This window comes from Typopeltis vanoorti, chromosome 24 (assembly GCF_054136105.1).
Source record: "Typopeltis vanoorti isolate ZY-2024b chromosome 24, IOZ_Tvanoo_1.0, whole genome shotgun sequence".
Lineage (NCBI taxonomy): Eukaryota > Metazoa > Arthropoda > Arachnida > Uropygi > Thelyphonidae > Typopeltis > Typopeltis vanoorti.
The window spans coordinates 78,723,797-78,740,752 of NC_143572.1; the positions used below are offsets into that span (position 1 = coordinate 78,723,797).

The 16,956-nt window shown below is 38.2% G+C and overlaps 1 protein-coding gene across 1 annotated transcript in view; it reads left to right on the top strand.

Annotated features, from left to right (window-relative positions):
* Positions 1 to 3,576: 3,576 nt before the first annotated feature.
* Positions 3,577 to 16,956, top strand: part of Cad96Cb (protocadherin Fat 4-like Cad96Ca) — a 97,328-nt gene continuing 83,948 nt past the window's right edge. Inside the window, exon 1 of the mRNA XM_090413708.1 lies at positions 3,577 to 3,798. The gene's annotated coding sequence lies outside the window, so the exon portion shown is untranslated. The remainder of the gene's footprint in view (positions 3,799 to 16,956) is intronic.

Sequence of the window (16,956 nt, forward strand, 5' to 3'; positions counted from 1 at the left end):
GCATAAATACAAATGCGAATTGACTCCGAATAGTGGGAGTTCTAACACGTAACTACACTTGTTAGAATTTTTTTCAAAAATATATAACGAACAACAGTTTAATTCTTCTCACAGAAGTGCTGAATCCAGTGTAATGAAATTGCGCAACTGGCTGGAAATCAAACTTGGTTTGTATAAAAATATTTGGTTCCTAATCCAGTTAGAAACAAGGCTGGTTTATCGTTTAAATCCCCTATCCTGTAATGTTTTGACAAAACTTGACAAAATGTTTCGAGAAATATCGTTTCATAAGCGCCACCTATAATGAAGACAAGCATCCTGTTGTACGCCTATGCCGAGTGAATGCAGATGGTATTTTAATAATAGAAACCAGTAAAACAAAGAAACAAACAATAAAATTGTGTTTTAATGAGGAAGTCACGTGGAAGGGTTAAATTTAGAATTACAGTAACTTATGAATAATATTTTGCAAAACTAAGTGACCTCTACATCGAAAGCAAAGGGACATGAACCTCACAGTGCATGAATGCTCTCCTCAGGGAACTTACGGCAGCCACGGAATTGCACATTATGGTGGTAAACGGGCTGAATCTTCTTCTTTTTTTTTTTTTTTTCGTGACTCTTAAACACGAAAAGATGCAACCCCACCGTAAATTACTACCGTGAATGTGAACTAAGGTGTGTTTTTTTAAAAAATCATTTGGAACCCCTCCTGTAGAGACCAAACACGGACCTTTTCAAGCCACTTTGGATTCAATAAGCAATTGTTAGGTTGACATGCTTTTATCACTTGCATTAGGTCTGGTCACCTGGATTCCCTGGAGATGAGGAGAGTGTGGAAAGGGTTCAGAGGAGTGTGACTAAGTTGGTGAGTGATGTAAAAAATTCTCCGTACATTGATAGATTGAGAGCTTGTGGATTGCAGAGGTTGGTTGATAGGCAGTGAAGAGGGGATATGATAGAAACATTTAAATTACTAAAAGGTTTTTATAAGATTGATGGAAGAACAAGAGGTCATCCCTGGAAATTAAGCAAAAGTGTGGTTAACAAGGGTGTGAGATTAAGGTTTTTTGCCTGGAGAGTGGTGATGAGTGGAATGCATTGCCTGACTCAGTTGTGTGTTCTTCGTCTGAAAATGAATTCAAAAGGAGATATGATAGATATTGTTTTGATAGTTTGGGTCTCTCGTGATGAGTCTACTGACTCTATGGAGATACCCGTAATAATAATAATAATAATAAGAGGAACATTTCGCGTGCATTCCAACTGATGCGGCGGGAAAAAACTGTTGTTTTGAAAATAGCTGAAATTTCGTTAAATCTGACATTCTTCATAGAACGAAGTTTCTCTGCAACAGCAATGATGAACATAACCAAATGAAATGTTATGATTCCATTATTTGTAAGCATTCAATTATTTCTAAACAATCGATCATAACCATCTATTCATTAGAATCTCCACGAGTTATTGAAATTAGATGACCACCTCGATTATTTCCCACTCCTATTCATCATCCGAAATGCATCCAACTTTGCCTTCCTATACGTATAGGCTCGATGGCACGATTAGCCCACAATTACCTTTTGGTAATTGTGGGCTAATTTTGATAATGGCAGATCAGTTAACCTTATCGAGTCTATTTATCTGTTTTTGCGGAGTGAGAAAACTAAGATTCCACAACTAACAACCCTACTATTCCCATGAGGAGACATCTTAACTTGCAAAAATCTTATAAAAGCTCGTTTGCGTCCTACACGGATTCGAAGCCCGGACTTTCCAAATGAAAGGGCAAAGATCGCGACTGGGCTACGATGGAAGCCGAAGAGTATGGCGACAATATGACAAAATCTTGGTGCTTGTTCACTACTGTGTAAATTTATCCACGGTGAACAGTGACAATGGGGGATGGTACAGGCACTCCTTAGGTTCCTCGATTTTAGTAGGCTGGGTGGTGCAGCCTGTCTGAACATTTACTGATCACGGGCAAAGTGCATCCGTTCATGTTGCACATTTACTCTACATGTAATGAACACACCAACAAGATAGCGCGCCATGTCACTCATATAAAACGATAATGGATACGGGAATATTAAGCAAGATGTTTTCTGTGGTAAACAATAAGCCATAAAGTATAGTCCAAATCACATAAGAAGCAATGTATTCTTACACTACCTTTATCAATAAGAAATAAAAGCAATACAAACAAATACAAGCATCGGATCAAAGAACCGAAATAAGGTAAACCTGGTCAAAATAATTGTACAAATTATTAGATTTAGGGTCACTGTTTCGAGCAGATGTTATGGTCATCATGTCTTATGTGCAAAATTTAGTGCTATTTACTTCCAAAACAAATTAACTTCCTTTCGCGCAGTCTCTCCCCCCCCCCCTGTAATATACTAACAGCAGTATGTTGCACTAGTTTATGTCGACACTGCCTTCTTTATTTTTTGAAGCATAGGAAATAACCACAGAAACTTATAGACAAAATGTGCATTTTTCTTATCTATCAATTCCACAAGCGAAAAGTTGCAAACCTCTTAAGGTCAGTAACAGAGACCTAAGAGGGTGGCTCCCTTCTTAGGATCCTTACCTAATGCTAAGAAGTCAACAAATTCAATCGCAGCTGTTACTTATAATTTAAAGGGTCCGTTAGTATTTCAAGGTCCCACATTACGTAATAACACAGCCCTCTCATGTAAGAGATTATCCATTTGAGGTTTAGCATCTGCTTAAAAGCGTATCAGTTGACTTCAGAACAGACTGCGATGGAGATGAGTAATCCTCTAAGCAAAAGGCAGAAAAAACTCAGATGTTGCAAGCTCTAATATAAGCCCTCGATCATTGTTATTTTTCTTAATAAGAACTTTTCCCCTTTGGGTTTAAAAAAATAAAATCTATATATAACGAAAATAATAATAAATAATATAATAAATAAATAAATAAATAAATAAATATATACATATATATATACACACATGAAAGAATGATCATTAATGTCAATTTAATTTAATAATAATTTTATTTTATTTAATAATTTAATGTCAATTATGTATAGAGACTCTCTATGATGTTCATAGTTTATTTAAGCTTCAGTGTTTTAGTGTTTTTTATTTTTTCTTTCTTTTATAATGTTACCTGATGAAGGCTGTTACAGGCCGAAACTAGTCGTGTTTTTATATTAAAACCTTTTTACTTAAATCTTGGTTCTAGTCATTCAATTCTTTATATATATATTAAATTGCTTTTAGGAATATTCCTTTTGTTGAAATTTAGAACATTTTCCCGCTGATCGAGACATTTCTTTGTGTTATACAAACGCTATTTATTACGAACTCGTTAGCCGACTGGAACACTCTGGTGTGCAACAATTTTTCATTGTTTTACAGTCTACACAGTAGAGCGTTGCTAGGCAACCAACAGGACTTCCTAATTCCAGGTGGACAGCGCACACCTTGTGTTTTGATGTAGGTGGCGCTGAGTGTCGATAGTTCAACGGTAGATTTCATGCACGCCGAGCGTCTGTCTAGAAGAAAAGTATCGCCTGAGAGGCGTGCAAGGTGCGATAGAAATACTCTTCGGCTTTTAGTTCTTCGCTGATTTACAAGAAGAGTGCGAAAGGGTGTTTGATGTTTACGGATTAGATTTTGAGTACTGAAGATAAAAAAACAAAACGAAATCTTTTTTTTAGTGGTTAGCTTTGTCGAAGTGAGCGGACGTGCATGCCCCGGCAGAAGTGTTTAACAGGAAGCAAGTGGCCGACTGTTGTCGAGTTGACTGGTCTCAAGGCAGCCAAAGGTGAGTCACTTTTTTTTTTTTTTTTTTTTTTAATAGGCCCGCGAATGTAAATAACTGCTGACGAACAAGCCATCAGCAGGTTGTTTGCTTTACGAAGCCGTAAGAAGGAAGTGAGAAGCTGGGGGAAAAGGTTATAAGTTATTGATGCAAATAGAGAAGGAGTGCCCTGAATTTAAGATTTATTTTGGCTTGCATTTCGCAGCAAAGTAAAGAAATGTGGTATGTAATTTTTTTATATTTTTTTATGTATGAAATCACGTGACGGGTACAACCGTGCTGTATTGAACAAACATACACAATTATAGTTACGGAAAGAGAGACGAGGTTAACTAGGAGCGTCCCCCCCCCCCACTGTCCGTTCCAATCATTGACCTTGGGATAACGACACCGCTATAATGACTCCTCGATGCAAATGAAAAGGGCCGTCTCTGTAACGAACAACAGAAGAGGGCACTTGCCTTTTGTTCTGCTAGAGGTCGCTAAAGCGGAGGATAAACTTGCTCCTGCTCGATGTTGCTTTTTTTGGTGTTGATGCCTCCCTTCCCGTCCGAAATGCAAGGGATGCTAATTCACTGGAGACAGAAGTATGCCAGTAGGTTAGTGATAGTTAGTTCCGCTAGGTGGCCTATCATTTTTAATTGGCTTAATGGGACTCAAAACGGACACTTGAGAACATTTATCACTCCCGGTTGGATGGAAGCGAAGGAAAGTGTTTGTGTGTGGACAAAAAGCAAAAAATCTTCAAGGACAAAATACAGATGGTGGTGGGGGGGGCGCCATTTCCCATCGTTCACGCCTCCGTGGGTCGAGTGGGTTTTTTTCATTTTAATCACCGATGATTCTCCGACCAAACACTTCGCATTGTTTCGAGTGCGTTTTATCGAACCTTACAACTCACGACACGATGTGCGATCCTGCCCGATAGTTGCTCGTGCGTTGTATCTGCTATGACACAACGGCAGGTGCAGGAAAGCCTCACGGGTTCTCGGAAAGCTGGATGGAATGACGTATCGCTTTTTACGGAATCAATATCATTGGACTGCCGCAGATCACACGAAATGTTGAGGAAGACAACTCGCGCTGTCATTCTGGAAACGAATAAATGCTGCGTCGGACCAGAAGTGCGTCTGGTTGCAGTTCTGAAGAGATGCGCTGGGGAGGGTTGTTGGAATCGCAAAACAGCTGCTAATATTAAGAGCACCAAAAAAAAAAAAAAAAAAAAAAAACGTCCAGTTTGATTTGCGCAGTTTAGTGCAAGCGACACGTGTGTACAAGCTGACAGAGAAGCGCACTTCTATCCTTAACAGTCCTGGTTTGCGTTTTTTTAAAAGTGCAGATGAGACAGTGAAAATTGCCGAGAGAAGATTCTGAAGTATTGTTTAAGATTTTATGAACTGAACGTTATCTGAGGGCCCATGGTACCCTTCAGACAACGAGAAAGTGAAAAAATATACCTACATTTCAGCGGTTAAATTCTAAAGGAGTGGTTCCCAACCTTTTTCACTTGCGTACCCCTTTTAAACCCATTTCTATAAATTGTTTTTAAAATAGCCGTTTTGAAATCCTGACACTTTTGTTCAGCGCCTATCTTAATGTAAAATAGTTTACTTTACTTGTTTTTCCGCCATTAGTGATTATTTTTCGTGTACCCCTGAACGGTCCAGCACGTACCCCCTGGGGGTACGCGTACCACTGGTTGGGAACCGATGTTCTAAACGAATAAGCTCCGGGGCCCTTAAAGTAAGGATCATAAATGTGAGGCTATTGCTAGATTGTTGCAACATTTTTTTAATTTTATTTATTTATTTATTTATTATATTCTAGCGGAGTTAAAGCCATCAGGCCTTCTCTTCCACACCACCAGTAACATTAAATACAAATACAGATATCATGTTGGAGGCTTAATGGATTTTTTTTGTAATCCCCGAAATATAGGAAGTATTACATTCTATTTTAATTCTTTTTGAGTGTTGTAAAAATCCATTAAGCCTCCAACATGATGTCCTCACAGCACTTAAGCCTCTACACCCAAATACAGATACAAAATTACAAATTATTATAATACTTTTAACATATTAAAAGATAATCCAATTTAAGATAACATTAGATAATATGAGCGATGAATAAACAGTAGGCCTATTCAGCTCATTACGTAAATGCAGAAAAAAAAAGGAAATACAATAATGATGAAATAAATATGTCAAATTCCTTAGTAAATTTCTAATTTAACTTATTTAGACTATAACATTGAACAATTATTGTCTTATTGATATTCAAAACTGTAAACAGTTGTTGAATAATAACACAATCATGTAGGCATAATTACCGTAAAGGGAGAAAAGTCACAAAACAGAAAATGGTTCTGTGCCCCGGCTGAATTTAACCACTGATATATATATATATATATATATATATATATAATATTTACAAATTCATTTATGCATGTAATATATATATATATATATATATATATATATATATATATATTTTTTTTTTTTTGTTGAATCATATAAACATGAAAATATCCCGAATAATATGAAATTATGAAGAATATTTTCCCGTTTTTGAAGAAGAGTTTCCTAAATTCTGTCCCTGCTATAAGATTCGGTGAGTGCACAAGATTACCTAAAATATTCATCGTTAGAGCTATTCGACTATTTGGAGTTAAGATTAACACTATGACACAAGAGTGTTGTGTTTATTAATTGCGTGTGTTCTTCTGGCCGGTTTGTCTGTTTGACGGAATGAAAAAATTTCCAGTAGGAAAAGCCCTTTTCCACTTCCATACGAGTCCGACCAACTCGTCTTCATTTGAAAAGTCCTTATTAAAGGCATTTCGTTTCTTAGAAGAGATTCGAATCCGGGTCAGAACCCGTCCTTTGTTTCTTAATTCCACCCAAGATGGGCGTAACTTCATCTGTGGCGACAACGCCCTTTTGCTGCAGAGACTAAGATTCGAATCCCATCCAGAATGCAAAGAATCTCGAAAGGACCCTCATGAGGCCTTTTAAAAAGCGAGAGAAAGTTTACAACCCAGGGTCACACGAATAAAAATTCTGAATGTAAATTTGGGGGAGGGGGGGTATTTTCTCAACCACTCATGTGACAGTAAGATTCACATCCTCTGGTCACAGCCAGGATCCACTCGATCAACCAGATACTTGGAGTTTTTGTACCTGCGAACGACTTGCATTCGTCTGCTTAACCAGGAACGCAACAGACCCGCGAGATAAAATCTAACCACGCATAAATATTTTGAAACTGTCCAGAAAACTATAACTTTGAAAAGTGATAAGGGATTGAATTAGGAGGGGAAAAAGGTCTTTTGCCACTCAGTATGATCTTACCACCATCTTCGGAATCATGAAAAAAGAAAAAAAAAATTCAAAGCAGACGCATTGAAATGTATTTTGGGTTGATTCATGAAATTAATTCTAAATGCAAAGCAACACACTATAAATGTATAATACACCCTCTGTCCAAAAAGAAACCGAACTTTTCGAAAATAGAAGAAATTAGTGCCACCACCTGTTGTATTTTTTTGTTTTCGAAAGCAGCAACCTTCATTAGTGTCATGTCAACTTTTTATGGCATTTGTTTCATTAGAAGCCGAGTTATAACGCCAAGAGTGACAGTGTGACAGTATGTTTTGACGAACGGTCGGAAAATGAGTTTCAAACAGAGAGCTGCGATTGACTTTTGTGTTAAACTTGGTAAAAGTTTTACCGAAACGCATCAAATGCTTCAAAAAACAAACGGAGATAAATGCTTATCCCGTACTCAAGTTTACGAGTGGTTTAAGCGATTTCAAAGTGGTCGTGAGACGCTTGAGGACGACGAAAAGCCGGGCCCTCCAAAAACTGGACTGAGCGAAGTTAACATCCAAAAATTGCGTGATTTCATCAAAGAAAACCCCGAAATCGTGGGTTAGATTGATTGAAGACGAATTGGGGATTCCAAAATCAACTGTGCGCAACATTTTGACCAAGAGTTTGGATCTTCGTAAATTTAATTCGCGTTTTGTTCTCCACAAGTTGACCGACGACCAAAAAATGTACGGAATTGAACACTGCAAGGACCTCATTAAAACCGCTCGTAAGGACTCAAACTTTCTTGAAACGATTGTTACCGGTGTCGAAACGTGGTGTTTTGAGTAGGAGCCCGAAACAAAGCGCCAGAATGCTGAGTGGAGACCACCAGAAGAGGGGCATCCGGGGAAAAAAAAAAGTCGCTTGGAGAAGTCAAAAGTAAAGACAATGCTGATTTGTTTCTACGATCTAAGAACATTATCTACAAAGAATTTAATCCGCCTGGCTAAACGGTCAATGGTGAGTTTTATGTCGAAGTTTTGAAGCGATTGATAGCGAGAATTCGTCGCGTACGGCATGAATATCGTGACGACCGACCGCTCGTCAAAACACACTGTCACTCTTGGCACTATAACTCGGCTTCTAATGAAACAAATCTCATAAAAAGTTGACACAACACTAATGAAGGTTGCCGCTTTCGAAAAACAAAAAGATACAACAGGTGGCGCCACTAGTTTTTTTTCTCGAAAAGTTCGGTTTCTTTTTGGACAGAGGGTGAATAGCTGCTTTTAGAAGAGGGTGAATTGCCATTTTTACACCATACCTTCCATGAACTGCAGTATTCCTGTTACTTTATTTTAAAAAAATGTATATTAAAGTGTATACAACAACTCAACAATTGCTGTGGATAACTTAAAGGTTGAAAAGAACCCGTTTATATTTTACTTAAAGAACTGAAAGTTCTACACTTTTAAAAACATCCAGTTGAAGGCAGACTAAGATGGGAACAACTTCCAGTTACCATTCTTGTTTCAACACATTTTTGGTTGATACATAAGCAGCAGCAGCAGGCTAGATATGCATTTGTCACCAGCGATCTTGCAAAAAAGTGTTCACATATCCACCAGAACACCTGTAGCCACTCTGCAAACACCCGAATCACCTCGTCGTCAATATCCATTCTAAGGATAGTGTCATGTTCTCTTCCCTTCTTCCGCGATACCTTGAAGCAATAGTCACACGCCCAATTTCTACTCGACTGTGTTGTCTGCCGTTGTAAGAATACCATACGTATATCAAAACCTAAAAAAATCAGAAATAATAACAAACTCTAACAATTTCGTTCTTGAAAAGTACATTCTCAGGAATTGAAATTTAATATGAATAAGTTTTATCGTTCTTTCCAGACTCCCTCCATCCGCAGTACAATGTCCAATGGGTTGAGCAATCTCTCGTGCCCTGAACCACATAGAAATTATAGTTTTTTCCTAACTATATTATTGGATAATATTATGATAGATTGATATTTATATGCGTAAATTATTTTTATACATACTGAAATTTAAATGCCTATATGCAAACTTTTATTCCTGCTCTATTTTTGTATTTTTTTATCATTATTATGCTTTCTTGATAACTGTTGAAATCTTTTAGACGACTACGTGGCTACTGTATGCATTGCAGACATCGAATTAGGAGATAGTAAATAACTTTGATTACTTTAAAAGTCCATTGTTTTTAATTGTCCTACCCACTAATGTACTATAGGTTTTCGACCTTTTGTGGGTCGGAGTCACGGGAATATAATAATAATAGCAACACAGCTCTGAACTACGCGAAATCTACGGTGCTTGATTCGAGCGATCCTAACGAATGCTACACGGAAGACAGCCCTAGGGGTCAAGTGTTAAAAATTTCGTTTTGGTGCGATTTTACTTAATTCAGTTAACGCATAAAAGCTTGATGTAAGGATGGTGTGGGAAACGTGTTTATGGTCTCCCTTTATGGTAGTGTCCATTTCATAAGCATCGCGTTAAAGTGACGGCACGCGAAGCCTTGCAATTACAAAGCACATTAAACAACTTCGTATTGTCTTTGGGTTAACGTTGTGTCACGAATCTGTGGAGGTCGGACTGCAGCTCTGCGTTTCCTCCTGTTTGTTCACGGCACTTTTTTGACGGTGCACAATGCGTGATTTTGATGGAAAGCGAGAAAGATTAAATCGTGTTTGCTGTCCGAGTCAAGGATTCCTCTTCCTGTTTCCTTTGAGGACGTCTTGATTAAGGTGCGCACAGACACTGGGAGATGAGTTATAGTTCTACAGATGAGTGGTCTGCGTGGAAGAGAGTGCTTGACGCTCCCTTGCTTAGTATTGCATTTGACACACAACACAACCGGACATTTAATCCAGCAGATTGTGCATCCTTAGCGGGTTGATTTGAAACGTGTCATGAACAGAAAGCGTTCTGAAATATTTCCTGATTCATCCCTTTCGAGTCTCAAAACAGAATTGAAATAAGCAACGGATTAGGTTTGAAATTTCTCGAATATTGTGATTTCAGTCGGAACAGGAAAACATTTTCAATGTACTTTACGACACGTGTCGCATGATTCTCAATATCCTGAGAATATTTTTTGATGGCTTATTCATAAATTCATGCAACATTCTAAGCGAAAATAATTCCTTTTTAGTTGATTTCCTCCCTTAAAATATCGTTCACAGAAGTCTGTAAGCACAGAGTCCATAACCATGAAGTCGGAGAAACTTCATGGTCATAAAATGGCCCCATTTTGATCCATAAATACTAAGAAAATCAGAACAACGCAAGCGTCATATATGCTGCTAAGGGACTTATTCAAGTCTGGTAGCGAGATCTATTTCAAGCAAGACACATTTGTTGGTGTTATCCTATTTCGTATCAGTTCTTCAGTTTCTTCGAGATCCCTCATCCAACATATGGCGAAACTGTATTGTCTGAATTCCGTTTTCTTTAAATGGAGAAACCAGATAGTATGGATTTATATTCTCGCCCGCATTATACAATAACTTTATTAAAAATTTCCAATCTTCAGCTTTTAGCTTCAAGTTCTTAGAGTTAAATTTAGGTAATGTATTTGGATAAGCCGGCTTGGTTTGTGGACTTATTGGAACTGGACAGTATCCATGTACCATCCAACTGATTGTTAGTTAGCTATGGCGTTTACCGCTGTTATGTTAATTAGAAGTTTGAAAGGTCTTCAAAACGCTCCCTGTTTGGTCACTAAAGCAGGGTTTCCAGGTAATTTACCCCTTATCTCAGCCAGGGTATCAAGATAAGGTCTAATATTGTGGGTGTAAAAAATAATAAAAAAGGGGCTGTATGGATAGGATTTTTTTTATTGGCCATTCAGATTAATTAAATGTAGAACAATTTGCATGTTTGCCCATTTCAAGAAGTTTTGAGCTTATCAGGATTAAAAGTGGGTGCCAACGAGCAGTACTAGGAATCATTTCTTTCCCCCATCCTCCTCAAGATTATTCCAAAAGCACACAATGATGGTTTCAAGCCAAATGAAAACCTCAGTGTGGAAATATCATCGATTTTTTTAAAGATTACTTAATTGAAGCCATCCTAAACAGGATCTGAAAGTAAAAGTATACCCGTGGACAAAGTAATCTGTCGTCGCTGTACGAGGGGGCCATTAACGCAGCAGCGTCATGCTATGCGGGAGTGCGGCTTATTTTATCTGATGGGGGTTTTGTATTTGGGCCACTTCGCAGTCCTCTCGAGACTTCTACCAGCATAATTGTGTGGCTGCCTATTGTTTTTCGCAGTAGGTGTGCCCTGCTAGGGGCTACGTTATTTCGTATTGCGTACTTATCTTTTCCGCCTAGACACTCCTCCTTCCCGTTCTGTTCTCTACCTCCCCCCCTCCCTCAATCTCACTCAGAGTTCGTCAGTGCTGATGGTCTTTGTCGGTTAACATTAGCTTTTCTTCCAAAAAAAGCGATTGTGCGTCGAGTTAAAAATAAGAAAAAAAGTCCTTCGCTTACCTTTTTAAAGGCCGAAAGCAAAGGACTCCGCCACACCCCTGCATTGAGGAAAGAGACCCGCAGTTGGATATAAATAAACGATTATTCTTTGACCTCATTTCTTTTGTAGAAAAACCCGTTTTCATAATTTAAGAGTGTGCAAAGCGCGGCTGAAAACTTGGTTGAACAGAAAGAGCGATAATCTCGGAAAGAAAGAAGGTGTGGTCTTCCACGCAGATAAAGTTCTCGGCGGCCGAGTCAGAAGTGCATCGCATTTTTGCGTATCTGTTTGGGATTTTATGGGTCAAACGCCTCTACACGTGTTAACCAGCTTTAAAACTGCACTCCGAAGGCTTGTAAATGCCACGAAGCGAGACGAGCGTTAAGGGGCAGCCTCTTTATTGCTTCGATAACACACTTCTTCCATTCGCTTTACTTTCGGTTTAATTTATTTGTTGCTAGGTTATCATTACTCCACGTTTCTGTACTCAGCCCAGAGGAAACTGGGCTCAGTACGGATCCCTTCTATTACCAGGAGTTTCAGCTCTCTTCTCTAAGGAGAAAGTCGCTGTTGGGAAAATAAAGAATGTCAGCTCTTTTCTATCTTTATTTAGTTATTTATTATTTTTTGGTTTGGTTGCGATATTTTCTTAAAAATTATGGAAATTTCAAAAAAGTGTTTCTTTGGCTGCATCATCTGCAGTTTGAGGAGACACTGTAATATTAAAAGTACATTTGCGATAAGAAATTGAAATCGCATTCAGGAGACTGTGGCACTTTCATAAATAATCTTAGGCTCCCCGAATGAGCGGTTCACAACGAAATTCATGCTGCCGGTTCGTCACTCCTTGCTGCATCCCCTAAGGGTAATATTCATGACTGTAATCCTCGTGTGTTAACGGAGCCGGTTTGTGGGATGAAAAACCCCCAGATAAACTAGCGGAAAAAACCTGCTGTCCACGCCAAGACCGGCTAACTTGGCTATGGCTGAGGAAGATCCTTCAGCTTCTGACGTCTCTGACGGTAATCGAACCCAGGACACTCTTTCCCCAGGCATATGGTTACGAAGAGCACAGCCACTCGGCTAACCGCACGGACGCGTGCGTAATTGAGATTCTCAATTTTTCTAATCCACTTTTCTGCTACTGTACTCTCGACACTAAATAACAATAAGAAGGAGGCTCTATTATTATTCGAAAGTACGAGCAAGTACTTAGTTGATTAGTGTTGCTGTATGAATCCAAACAGATTTACAAACACACCCAAATAGATTTTAAAAAATGGTCATCATGTTGCATTTGATAAAAAGTTGTTTGGGAGAGTTGAAAGGATCCTAAAATTTCCCAAAATCCTAAAAAAAAATTGTTAAAAACAAGAATTCAAATTAAATAAATTAATTAATTAAATATAAAAAAATCCTAATCACTCACGTGACATCCTACCGAAATAAAAATATTATTAGAATAACCGTTGGTTTGTCCCAAAAAATAATAATTCCTGGATACATCCCTGTGATACGATTCCTCGCAAATATTCTTCATAGTAAAGAAAATTAAATTCCGGAACCATAACAGTAATATATACATTAAATCATAATTTTACTGACTAGGAACACCGAGATAAGGTAAAATAAAAACTTGAATTAAAACACAACTAGTTTCGTCAGAAAGCCGACTTCTTCAGGTGTACAAATTATCACAAACTGGAAAATAGCAAAATAAAACATGGACTTCTCATAAAAAAGTTAGGAATAACAACAGTCAGATTTGAACTGGTGTCCGCCTGGCAGGTTTAGCGTGAGGCATTAGTGAGTGGGAACTATCTCGAGAGCGCCAGAACTGAATTACTGCGTTGTGTGAATCAGGTAAGCTATAACTTAAATTGCTTTTTGTGTGTGAGGGGTCCAGAACTATTTATTTAGATTCTAAGATGCACCTTTCTAGTTCGTCAGCCCATTTATGGATATTAGTATAAGATTCCAGTCTATCTGGTGTTGACCTTCTATATTAGAGCTGGCAGAGAAAAGAACGTGATTGGAGAGGGTGCTTGCACGGGTTCTGTTGTAAGAGATATCACGTTGATGCTCTTCGAGACGTAGTGAGACCGACTTATCGGTTTGCCCATAATATGGTTTTCCTCAACTGCAGATGATTTTATAAACTCCTGGGAAGTGAAGTTGGTTATGTTTTGGCTTGGGTTGACTTACGAAAGAACGAAGTTTTGGAGGGGTAGTGAAGTATGTTCTAATGTTGAATTTCTTCATAATTTTCGCCAATTTTGGTGATAGAGAACTTACGTACGGTAATTGAATGTGTGCAATATGATTGGAGTTATTTTCTTGCCGAGTTGGCATTCTGAGTCTAGACGGTTTGCAATGCTTTGAGGTGGTTAAGTTCTATTTGAAGATCTTCTTCTTCTGAAATTAGAGATCTCACTCTATGGGCCAGAGTGGAAATAATACCAAGTTTCTGCAGAGGGAAGAGGAGGCATGTCAGTATCTATCTGTGTGGGTTGTTTTTCGAAAATTCGAAAATTTAAATCAGGCATCCTGGATTTAAAGATCACTAGGATGCTTGATTGTCTCAAATTTTCGATTTTTCGAAAAACAACCCACACAGATAGATACTTACATGCCTCCTCTTCCCTCTGCAGAAACTTGGTATTATTTCCACTCTGGCCCATAGAGTGAGATCTCTAATTTCAGAAGAAGATCTTCAAATAGAACTTAACCACCTCAAAAGCATCTTCCTAAAGAACGGATATCCATCTCAAAGCATTGAGAAGTCCATATTTTATCTTATTTTTTCCAGTTTGTGATAATTTGCACACCTGAAGAAGTCGGCTTTCTGACGAAACTAGTTGTGTTTTAATTAAAGTTTTTATTTCGATGTTCCTATTCAGTAAAATTAAGATTTAAATATATATATAATATTGTGTGATTGTGATATTCCTTATTTTGGGCAGACAAACAAATCTGTCTAATTGCGTATGGAAGAGCACATGAGGGACATTACTTACAAGAGACAGCGAGCCAGTGCATTATCAAGTCATATCCTTTTCTCGGCTAATCCTGATGATGAAAGCCAAAGTCACAAAGTCTACTAACATCTTCCGTTGCAATGACTAACTCGAGAGAAAAATCGTAGAATCTAGAGGAAATCATCTCCAATCCTGTTCATCTAAATAATAACTTGAGCTACAACCTCCCAGATAGTCATTCAGCTGTAGTCATGTACTGGCGTTCACGAGATGCTACTAGCACGCACTTTCCCAACAATACAACAAACGAAAGAACAGCTTTAAATAGAACCACAACGTTTTAATGTCAATTATGTATAAAGACTCTCTATGTTGTTCATAGTTTATTTAAGCTTCAGTGTTTTAGTGTTTTTTCTTTTTTCTTTCTTTTATAATGTCACCTGATGAAGGCTGTTACAAGCCGAAACTAGTAGTGTTTTAATATTAAAACCTTTTTACTTAAATCTCGGTTCTAGTCATTCAATTATTAAATATATATATGTGTGTGTGTGTGTGTGTGTGTGTATATATATATATATTCACAACGCAACATGTTTCGTCAGAAGGCCGACGTCTTCAGGCGTTAAGAAACACAGAAAGCCAATAAAAAACACTATGAAAAACATTGTGTCATTGAAATTCGACTATTATGAACTTCAGTTAACTTTGAACTGGAGCTACAGTCTGTGTTAAAGTTCTATTGTTGGGCATCTGTGCGCGTGTGACTTCACGAGTGCGCCAGAATCTGATAGCAGAGTTGAATGAGTCCGGTAAATAAATTGTAACTAAGGTTACTGTTTATATGATGAAGGTCCATAACAATTTCCTTAGACTCGACTATGCGGCATTCTACCTCGTCGTGGCATATGTGAAGGTTTGAAGTTGTCCAGTTTATGTCATGTTGGCGGCCTTCATCATTTGTGTTTACTGAAAACAGGACATGGCTTGTCAGGGCACTTGCTCTAGTTCTTTTGTAGGCAATGTCTCTCTGGTGTTCTTCGAAACGTAGGAGGATGGATTTCTTACCACAGTTGTGCGTAATTTTGTACACTTTTGGGAACTGTAGATGGTTGTGAGCTGGTTTGTGTTTGCTTATAATTGATCTTAATTTGGGAAGAGTAGAGAAGCACGTTTTTATTTTAAACATTTTTAAAATTCTTCATAGCTTCTTGGAGAGCGAGCTGATGTATGGTAAGGAGATATAACCTTTGGGGTTGTCCTGTGTTTCTGAGTTGTTTTGATGGCGGCGGTATAGATGCTTGTTAATAGTTTTTGAAGTGTAGCCATTACTCGTGAAGGTTCTTTGTAGATATTGTAGTTCATTTTTTAGCTCTTCATCATCTGACAGTACGGATCTGGCACGATGCGCTAGGGTTGGGATGATACCCACTTTCTGTGCTGGATAGTGATGTGAAGACGCATGCAGGTATCTATCCGTATGTGTAAATTTTCTAAAGATGGAGATTTTTATGGAGTCAGATGTCTTGGTAAGTTTTACGTCCAGAAAAGGAAGAGATCCATTTTCTTCAACCTCCATGGTTAATTTGATGTCTTGGTGGAAGTTGTTTAAGCGATCTAAAAAAGTGTGCAGGTTATCAGTACCGTGTTCCCAGATAAGGAATATGTCAGCTACATATCTCAGCCAGACTCTTGGCTTAAGAGTAGATGAGGAGATTGAATTTTGTTCGTAGTCTTCAATTGGCTAGTATTGGCTATATATATATATATATAGCTAGCCAACATCTTTTTTTATACTATTTTTATTTTATTATTTTGATATGTAGAATTTCTCCTCCTTCCAAAACCATGAAAATATTCTCGTAATATGACTATCGGCATTCCAGTGAAACTTTCAGCTGTCTTTAACATAAACATGTGACGTCAAAATGAGTGCATCATTGCCAACAATGACTAACCTCGTGATGTGGTCAGTTAACAACGGTTGCCACTTGATCAGAATTTATCGTTAAAACAGATGCATCCTTTATGCTTGTGCCCACCGGAAGTAGATGTTAGCAAAACGTTCCCTTACTACAACCTACAAATAGTTTCCGGTTGGTATCGCACACGATAAGATGATCTTACATATGTGCACACACGTGGGAATATGACATGTTTCGGTCTCCGTACCTGTTTTTGAAATGTTCGCGTCAGTTTTGTATTTCCACCGATAATCCCTTTTGGTTTCTTTGCTAGAGGGCTCTGTTCCAGCAGCAAATCACGACCTCTCTATTTGGACCTTTTTAACTTCGATCGAGCTAAAAAATGATTGCGGGAGAGACCGGGTGGGTAGAGAGAGAGAGAGAGAGAGAGAGAGAG